The following is a 10,680-nucleotide window of genomic DNA, read 5'->3' as shown; positions in this document are numbered from 1 at the left end:
TAACACTCAGGTGTAATAACACCTCGACTATTAAAACACGCAGACTAACAAAGACTTACGCAAACTACAAAGTCATGTTCTCATGGGCAAATGCTTCAGATAATTGAAGGGAATGGCAGCAGTGAAGTTAGTAGGCAGAACCCGACACTAAGGGGAACAAAAGTTTACAGTTTATAAAACAAAGGGTCCTGGCCTAGAGTCATAGAATCCTACAGACAAAGTGCAGTACAGGTTATCTAGTTTAACCAGCCACCTGATACTGGTACGGGTTTTGTTTTGTTTGTTTTGTTTCGTTTTGTTTTTTTCTTTTGAGACAAAGTTTCACTTTGTAGCCCAGGCTAGAACCTCACAGATCTTGTGCTGCCTGATGTGGATGCTTGGAGCCAAACTCTGCAAAAGCAACAAGTGCTCTTAACAGCTCACTAAGTGTCTCTCCAACCCAGACCTCTTTTCTATACTCTTCTTGACAAAAAGCCACTCAGGCAGCCCTTGACCCAGCCCTGTGTGAAGACAATACCACCAGTATCCAGTCAAATTCTACTTTGCTGAAACTTCCTCCACCGATTGCTCTGCCTCTCTCCAGTAGTTCAGTTGTTTTTCTTTCTTTTCTTTTTTTCAGAAGTGTATCCTGACACCACCTGTGTTCTCCTGTCCCCTCTAGAAAACCTTCTCCCCAGCATCCGGCTCCCTCTCTAATTTCTTGTTTTCTGCAGTGAGTCCAAGTTCCATATGCCCATCTAAGGAACAACAATAACAACAAAGAAAGAAACAGCAGTAAAACTTCAGAGCTAAGACCACAAATTATTGAGAATGTGGTATTTGTCTTTCTAGGTCTGGGTTACCTCACTCAGGATAATATTTTCTAGTTCGGTCCATTTCCCTATTTTTCTTTACAGCTAAATAGTGTTCCATAGTGTATATGTACCACATTTTCATTATCCACATGAGATGGTAACTGACACCCATGCTGATTAAGCTAACTAAAAGGTTTAAATCCTTTATATTGATGGTCAGACCAACAGCAGGCTTGTGCCTCTGAAGTCACTTGATGCCCAAACTTAAGGATGGATGCAGAATTTCAAAGGAAAACCCACAAAGAACATAGTTTACATCAAAGTGAGAGGAGAATCAGAGTAACACTGAAACATTTGTTTCTAGCAGAGCATGGTGGTTATTTTATGCATAATATGCCAACTATTTTGACTTTTTTTTTTCATTGTTTTACTTTACTTATTTATTTTGGTTAATACATCTGGACAATGGTCAAAGCCATGGGAATCCCAAATGTGTTGCCAAGGCAATGGTGACTGTTGAAGGGAAGAGGATAGAGGGCTGAGAACAGACTAAGCTTGCACAAAATGGACTCAGATCAAGATGACAGGACCTTAGTCATTTCAGGTGGAAGGATATTTAGGGTATCTCCCATTCCGAGCTACTGTGAATAGAACATCAAATGAACATGGCTGGTCATTATCTGTGAAGTAGGATGTCGAGTCCTTTGAGTATGGGCCAATGGGTGGTATAGCTGGACCATATGGTAGATCTACTTTCAGCTTTTGAGAATTCTCCACATGGTTTCAACAATGGCTAGAGCAGTTGGCACTCCCATCAGGAGTGAGTCCGTTTTCTTCCCCATGTCCTTGCCAGCATTTGTTGTCAGATGTTTCTTGGTCTTAGCTGCTGAAAGGGGTAAGATGTTGGAGTTTTTAGTTTCAATTCCCTAATTATTAAGGAGGTACTATGAAAGGAAAAAGAATAAATGGCAAAGCAGACTTTAAAGTGGAGAGGGAGGGAGGGCTATACAGAGGAAGGAGAGAAGGATAAATAGCACTAACGATGTTGGAAAAGCCATAAGAAAACATTTCATGTTTAATATATATGTATACTCATATACATGTGTATACATGTATACATACACATACATATATACATACATATATACATACATGCACACATAGATACATACATATATAAACATATATATTATACACCACTGAACAAGTTGCTTGATTTTCCTGTGACTCAGTTTCTCAACTCTCTAAAAGAGGTCCAGTAGTAACGACAATATCTACCTGCTAGAGTTGAGGAGATCAAGTGCTAGCATCTGCCATCTATGGAAAGCTGTATCTAGTGTAGTGGTTTTGCCTGTTATGGTAGAACACACTTTTAATCCCAGCACTTAGGAAGTAGAGGCAGATAGATATCTGTGAGTTCAAGACCAGTCTGGTCTACATAGTGAGACCCTGTCCCACACAAACAAATAAAACCTAACAATACCACACATATATACAATTTATATAACACAAGAATAAGCAGCTAGCAATATTTCTACTATTTATTTATTTATTTATTTTCCTCACTCTACCCCACCCCCTCCATTTCTCTGTCTCTGCCTACATCTCTGTCAAGTATTGGGAACTTTGTATAGGTGAGTCAAGTGTTGCCACTGTCAAGACAATTTAGTCATTATTGCTATTGTATGTGTATGAATGTCTGTGTGCACATGTATGTATGCAGATGTAAGGGAACAGTGTGTATGTGTTCATGTGTGTGTGCACATGTGTACAGATGTAAGGGAACAGAGTGTGTGTGTGTTCATGTGTGTGTGTCTGTGTGTAGAGGCCAGAGATCAATGACAAGTGTCTTTCTCAATTGCTCTCCATCTTACTTTTTTTGTTTTGTCTGAAGACAGGGTTTCTCTGTCTTTCCCTGGCTGTCCTGGAACTCACTCTGTAGTCCAGGCTGGTCTCAAACTCAGAGATTTACCAGCCTCTGCCTCTGTAGTGCTTCGATTAAGCTTCCATTTTATCTTGTGATACAAGCCTCATATTGGGTACGGAGGCTGTCTGGACAGTGAGCCCCAGGAATCCTGTTCTCTTTGCCTGGATGGTGCTGGATGACAGGCAAAGGCCACCACGTCTGGTTTTTAACATGGCTGCTGAGCATCAGAGATAGGTCTCCATGCTTCCACTCCCAGGCTGTGTCCCCAGCCCCTCAGCCATCATTTCTACTGTGCTCCAGTTTGACAGGTGAGGATACTGCAGTAAAGACATTAGGTGATGTAAGTATGGCAGTTTCGGTTATTACCATCAAATCCCTTCAGGAATCGACAGCTTTACCCCGAGTCTTCACTGTTTCTTACATATTTGCTGTTCAGTTAGTTTTGCATGCTAGCTTTGCATATTGGTCTATTTTTAAACAGATTCCATTCCAAGATTCTTTTCAGTGTCTGATTTATTCTAAGAGTTTGGAACTGAAAGTATGGCTTCCTCCAAAGAAATACTCCCATTATTACAGTTTATCACTAAGTTAAATCTGTAGATCAACCAATTTAAGCTCATCCCCCAATAGCTTACAAATAAATGAGACTCAGACTATGATTATTTTACTTGGCTTTGACAATTACTGGGGCGGGGGGTGGTAACCCCTAATCTACTCTTCTAACTGCTGGCCTGACTGCCTCCCCAGCAGTGTACCCCAGATACTTGCTGTTTCTCCTGGCCACATGCTCATGGTCCAGCTCCCCTCATTGTAGCTTCCTCCTCTCTTCTTGTTCTTCTTCCTTCTCCCCGTGGTCTTTCCTCTCTTCTCTCTCTTCTCCATCCCCAGCTAGGTAACTCAAAACCCACCTACACTCTAATCCTTCCAGTAAAAAGCTGTAGCCACTTTTATTTAACCAATAGTTTTAAATCAAGGAACAAGGTTTGCACAACAAAAGCTTATAGATGTGAGAATTCACCTGTAGGCCTGGACCTTCTGGTACATCAAATCTCAGCTATTACTCTAACGTTCCTTGTACTTGTAATCCGGAGGCAGGAACATCACATACTTGAGCCAGCATGAGCTACACAGTAAATTCCAGGCCAGCCTGGGCTACTCAGCGAGGCTTTGTTTCCAAAAGTAAAATACAATTAGCCTCTAACATTGATAATATTGGTTTAGCAATAAAAATATAAGATTAAAAAAAATGTGTCTTTGCCATGGAGTCTCTACTTGACTTACAAATAAGAGAGCCCCAGGGCCCTCCAAGCTGAGATAGCCATGGTCTCTCTGGTATCAATGGCACAAAGAACTTGGTGTGTGCATTATGCAAGAGAGGAACCCAAGCCCAGAGAGAGCAGGGAAACAGCACTATTTAGATTGTCACACCAGCAGCAGCACCACTGAAAAGGACCCCCCCCCCCCCGCAGTATTGTTTTCCTCCATAGTGAGTTTCACAAGCCCTCCGTGTACAGGGTCCCTCTATGCTTGCAGATTCCTTCTCCTCCCAGCCTCTTTCTGACTGTAACAAAGGAAGGGAGAGAGAGAGAAAAGCCCATCTGTCAGCGGGTGGCAGGCAGGCTTGTCAGATTTCCATGGTGCCAGGCCAGCAGATACAGTGGCAGGATTGGACTGTGAGCCAGCAAGGACTAGAATCAGCTGTCTTCAGAGGCAGGCTGCTCCAAAGATGGGCTCGAAGTCACGAGCAGATGAGACTACAGTGGCCTGTGCCTTACACTGGTTAGAAGAGAAAGGAGTCCAAGACACCTTGAGCTGCCACTCTACCCCATGGCTAGCTGTTGGCCCTCATTGACTTTCCTCTTGAAGGGAACTTTGGCTGGGACCGTCTGTCTTTGTGTTTATTCTTTTCCAAGTTTTCTTTGGAAGGAGAAGTACTTAGGCAGAGATAAGAATTATGAGGGGTTTCTGGTTTTTGAGACCAAGTTGTTCTTTGTAGCTTAGGCTATCCTAAAATTTACTATGTAGCCCAGGCTGGCCTTCAACTTACAGTGATCTATCTGTCTCAGCATCCCCATTGTGGATTACAGGCATGAACTACCTACCATTCTTGGCTAACCAAAACTTTATCTGGAGGTGCAGAGGACAGGGTTTTACCATATGGTCCCTGGCTGGCCTTGAATTCAATGTACACCGGGTTGACCTTGAACTTATGTCAATCCCCCTGTCTCTCTAACTCTGCTTCCAGAGTGCAAAGATTACTAGCACATGCTACCACACCAACAAAAGATGATTTTTATATCAGAAAATAATAAAACAAAATATATTGTGTAGTGTGTGTATATGTGTGTGTGTACAATGTCAACTTATCTTTTTAGGGTTTTTATTCCTATGATGAAGCACCATGACCAAAAAGCAAGTTGGGGAGAAGGGGCTTTATTTGGCTTACACTTCCATATTGTTGTTCATTATTGAAGGAAGTCAGGACAGGAACTCAAGCAAGGAAGGATCCTGAAGGCAGGAGCTGACACAGAGGCCATGGAGGGGTGTTGCTTACTGGCTTGCTCCCCATGGCTTGCACAGCTTGCTATCTTAGAGACCCCAGGACCACCGGCCAAGGGATGGCACCACCCACAATGGGCTGGGCCCTCCCCCCTTGATCACTAATTGAGAAAATGCCTTACAGCTGGACCTCATGGAGGCTTTTCCTCAACTGAGGTTCCTTCTCCTCCTATGACTCTAGCTTGTGCCAAATTGTCACAAAACCAGCCAGTACAAACTTAAAATTGGTGCTCTCATAGAACACACTTCCTTTGCACAGGAGAACTAGTAGTTCCCTGTTCTGCTGGAGACTGAAGTTTCTCACGGGCAGAACTTTAAGTTTAGGCCAGACATTCGATTCTTTGGGTTCCCTCAGTCTATGATCCCAGCATGACAGGCAGCACAATATTTTTATGAAAGGCTTGAGAAATCCACTGAGTCACGAGGGTAGCCACCGAATGACCAAGCAAAGAGAAGAAACATGCAGACTGGAAAGAGCATGGCTGACATTCACTTTATTAAAGACCCAGGCCCAGCTTGGGGGCAGATGACTTTAATCTCAGCTGCCTGGGAGGCAGAGGCAGGGGGCTCTCTGTCAGTTAAGAGACCAGCTTGTCTAAAGTGAGTTCCAGAACAGCCAGGACTATATAGAGAGGCTCTGTCTTAAAAAGCAAAGCAAAACAAAGAACTAAAATGTATAGACCTTTGATTTTTTTGATGCTGAGGATAAAATCCATGGCTTTGCATATGCTGGAGAAGTGTTCTACTGCTAAACCAGATCTCCCAGGCCTCAGGATTGTTTGGAGTGGATAGTCCAGTAAAGAATTCGGCCCACAGAGGTGCCTTGTTGATAAACAGTAACTTCCTTTCGTCAGAAATCTTTTTTCTCTCTCTGTGTGTGTGTGTGTGTGTGTGTGTGTGTGTGTGTGTTCAACAGCTGGTTTCTTTGGTCCCTTTGTCAAAAGCTTGGAGAAAAGTCCCCTGCATTCTCTCTAGACTACAGGAGCAGTGATGAATTCTGAGACATCACAGATGGGTGTGTGTGTAAACATATGTGGGCAGAAGCGGGAAGATTAGGAAATGCCACCACTGCTATTATGCCTGTCATCCAGAGCTAATCATCCCAGCGTCATAAACAAAAGAGGAGAATAAAGCTCTCTCCCAAGAATCATTTTGATAATATTAATTAAATTAGCAGATACTCTCAAAAGCAACAGACAAAGGTAAATCAAAGCTACTTCAGGGCTGTGCAGATAGAAAATACCTCAATCAAAGCAGAGAAATGACACTGAGCTTGCAAAGGCAGCTAGTCATGATGACTAAAGACACACTTCTGCTCCGTGAAGCAATGTGAAGAAAGCGATCTGGCATCCTAATAGACACTGTGGGCATTTTGAAAGAGGAAAAGAAATAGATTTAAAAAAAAAAATTCGAGAATACAAGTGATTTTCTGAAATGGTATGAGGGGAAAGTCTAGCAAGAGAGAGTCCCAAACACACTTAGTCCCTGGGGCAATGGTTGAGCAAGGGGTGCAAAGGCTTCTGCAGTCTGTTGTCTCCGGAGGCCAAGACCAGTCCGACCAGTGTGCATATAGGAAGAAAAATAAATGAGAAAGAACAGATTAGAGGATTGTTCCTGTGCAGAGGAAGAAGAGCCAGTCAACAAGGAACATGGATAATTCTCAGCTCAGGTGAAGGGAAAACTCATCGGCCTCCTAAAAAGAGGACGATTAAAAGCTCAGGAAGTGCAGACTTTCCATCATCAACCAAGGGTCAGCACAGACCTTGGGCAGGTTACTCTGGATTAGAAACAAGAGCTCTTGCATGAGAATTTCATGTTGAGATGTAAAACGGCTGAGAGACATTATCTCATTAATCTAAAACCACTGTGAAGCACTGGGGGAGGAACAGTGAGAGGAATGGGGGGGAAGCTAAAGGACATCATGTGACTGTGACTCTAGAGTTGCTGGCCTAAGTGCTTCATCAGATTATGGCTGAACCAATATTTGAGAAGATTAAAGCTGGTGACAAGAAGGAGGCAAACATACACTTTAGAATATTGTCTTCTAAACTCTGGGGAAGTCTGAGGTCAAGTTGTCTTCATTTGAGGAACTGACACACCTGCTTTGTTTTGTTTTGTTGTGACAGGGTCTGTGTAGCTCTGGCTGTCCTGTCACCCATTATGGAGATCAGGCTGGCTTGTAACTGACAGAGAATCACCTGCCTCTGATCAAAGGTGTGAACCATCACACCTGGCCATTGAATATATCTTCTACATGATCATCACAGTGTAGACTTTTTTGTCTATGTAACCCAGCCAGCCTTAAACCTCCCCAAAAGCTGTGATTACAGTTCTATGCCACCACACTGGAGTGGAAGTCCCCTTTTGAGATTCCTTCCCCCACAGTATCATGGTATCAGTTGGGGTTTTCGTCCTAGTGATGGTATCGGTAAATGCAGATTTCTGTTAGTGTTATCTTTTGTTTGGATTTTGTTTTGAGACAGTCCCTCCTCCCTGAGCCTCTGATATCTTAATTCAATAATAACTTCAAGGAGTGGCTAGGGGTCGAGGCTGGGGATGGGGCGAGTAACCAGACCCTTTCATCACTATCATTTCCAATAGAAAATGCAGTTTCAATTCAAGGCCAGCTGGATGATGACCTCTGACCCACTTCTATACCAAAATTCTACAGATAGATATAGCATTGTTCACCTTTTACAAATAGTTCTTTTCTAGACACTGGCTGAACATGGGGTATATATCTAAGGATGAACCTTGCCCAAAGCTCCCTCCTCTGAGTGAGAGTTAGGAGTAGGCCCCTGGCCCAAGAGGCAGAGGGTTGGGTCAGAAATAGAATTCTGATCTCTCGTGGTTTTAAGGCTGGAAGGACTTTAAGAAGAATACAAGATATAGACATCCCCAGTACTACAAATCTTGCAAAACTGGAAACTAAAGTAGATTAGATTTCCACAGTGTCTCTTTCAGAAACAATAGTTAACAATAATTGAGCACCAAAACGCATAAATGTTTCCTAATACTTATCTAATACCAGTTTCCCTCTGTCAGAGCAGGACACTGTCCCTCTGTCAGAGCAGGACACTGCCAGCACGTTCATACATTGTAACCAGGTTAGTCATGGCTTCATGGGTGAAACAACTTCCCCAAGGTCAGAGGCTAGTAGGTGGAGAAGACAAGATCTGACATTGAAGGTCTAGAGCCAGGCTCTGTCCCTAGCACATGCTGCTGTAGATCTGTATGTCTTCATGTTCTAGACCCTACATAATACAATGCCAGTGACTGCCATGAAAGGGGGCTTCTCTGTGACATACACATGTATGTGCATGTGCATGTATATATATCACAACAGAGTAGATTTCTAGACTTCCTGTTCTGCTCTCAGCTCTGCTAATTAACCCTGAGAACAAGGACTTGTAGCTTGACATGACCACCTCATGGTCCCTTCATCTAAAAAATGCTGACATGAAACTGAAGGGTCACAAAGTCATCCCAGGCTTAGTGGTACTCACTTGTCATCTCAGGACTTGATAGTTAAGGCAGGAGGATCTGGAGTTCAAAGGCAACTCTGACTTTATAACAAGCTCAAGACCAGCTTGGGCTATATACCAAAACCCTGTTTCAAAAAAAAAAAAAAAAAAAAAAACCAAACTAAGGCCAGTATGGTAGTGCATGCCTTTAATCTCAGCACTCGGGAGACACAGGCAGGTGGATCTCTGTGAGTTCTAGGACAACCTGGTCTACAAACTAAGTTCCAGGCCAGCTGGGGCTACAAAGTGAAAGCCTGTCTCAAAAGAAAAAAATTAATAATTTTTAAGTATATGTTCTAAATTAAAGAGTATATTATACTTTATTTTTTATGTATATGGGTATTTTGCTACATGAATGTCCCTGTACCACTTGCATGTCTGCCCAGAGAGTCTAGAAGAAGGCATTGGATCTGGAGTTACAGACAGTTGAGAGCCACCAGGTGGGTCCTGGGAAATCATACCTGGGTTCTTTGGGAGAGCAGTTAGTGCTCCTAACCACGAACCATCTCTTCCATCTCTTAAATGATAATTCTTAGCCTACAATGACATATTTGTATACCTTACAGGAAGGGACCAGAATTTTTTTTTTTTTTGTCTCCTGCAGCCTTTCCAGAAAGCTGTGACAATGCCTTTTGTCTGTGAAGCACTGGAGGAGGCAAGGCAGAGACTGGCACTCTTGCAATGGTCTCAGGACACTGCCCTGGACGTAAGGAGCTATAGATGCTGGACAGTGTTGCTGGAAATGGAGGGTGGTGGAAAGACAGATGTCCAGAGGCTGGGAGGTGGTAGCTGAGGGAAGTGTGGGGCACACACAAATCTAACCTTTTAGTCGCTTTTAGATTCTGCAGGAATACACATCGCATTTCCTACGTCGGTTTCTGCAAAGGAATAGTTGCAAATGTGAAGATGCATTAACATACCGAACAGTGACCAAGGAGGCGGGGGATAGAGGAGGAAGATCTGTCTAAAGGTATATTAATAGCAGCGTATTTGAGTGTTCTTAATTTTTTTCTGTATGTTTTATCTTAATCAAACAAGACATTTGTGTGTCACTATTTTTTTGTGTATTGGTTCATATATTAACATAATCATAAAATATGCCAAATAAAATAAAAGCCTGTTGACTCAGAAGTGATTAAATCTCTCAATGAACTCACAACTATTTGTTTTAACTGCTTCATTCTCCTGATTAAACAGCAGAAATAACTTGATAAATTATTTAAACAGATCAGCACTTGAAATGAATAGTATAGTCTTCTAAAAATGAAGCTGTTTATTTATGATCAGATAACATAAGATGACTAAATTAAATAAGAGATAGGAAGCCACAGTCAAACTTATTACATTCCCTCCCCCTCTTCCTGAGTGGTAATCTAAATTTAAATAAATTTCATTTAAATCAATTCCATCGAAATTGCCTGCATCCGTGCAATCATCTTGAATAGTGGATGAGGCAGAATTTTTAAAAAACACACTCAGAGATTCACAGGATGAATAATGAAAAACAAACCATTCTCTTATTCTAATTAGAAGAGACATTAAGGGTAAAGTCACCACTTGGGGGATATATGATATAAAAGGAACTCTATGGCCTCATGAAAGGGACACAGTAAATAAAAACCCCCAAACCAATGTTTGTCAAAACTATCCAGAGTCAGTGGGCTTTGTGCATCAGCTACTGACATTATCAACTAAGATTCTTAAAAGGCTCATACATGAAAAATGAGACGTTAAGAGGACTGTCAATCAGCGTGCTAAAGTTTCATCTGGTCCCTACCTCATCAGCCTACAGTGTTTAAAATTCATCCTTACCTTGCCGTTTGTGGCAATCCCTTATTCTGAAAGTCGTATCTTCCAAATCACTAGTTCATCTGTG

General features: G+C 42.3%; 1 long non-coding RNA gene across 1 annotated transcript; it reads right to left on the bottom strand.

Moving 5' to 3' along the window:
* Positions 1 to 1,307: 1,307 nt before the first annotated feature.
* LOC114614517 lies at positions 1,308 to 10,680 on the bottom strand. The gene is made up of 3 exons (XR_003710341.1): positions 10,617 to 10,680; positions 9,627 to 9,682; positions 1,308 to 1,680 (listed from the first exon to the last, which is right to left on the bottom strand). It is a non-coding gene; the product is annotated as an uncharacterized LOC114614517 (long non-coding RNA).

This window comes from Grammomys surdaster, unplaced genomic scaffold (assembly GCF_004785775.1).
Source record: "Grammomys surdaster isolate TR1022 unplaced genomic scaffold, NIH_TR_1.0 126391, whole genome shotgun sequence".
In the NCBI taxonomy this organism is placed as follows: Eukaryota; Metazoa; Chordata; class Mammalia; order Rodentia; family Muridae; genus Grammomys; species Grammomys surdaster.
Note: the sequence above shows the minus strand (reverse complement) of the source record. Positions and strands in the feature narration are given on the sequence as shown.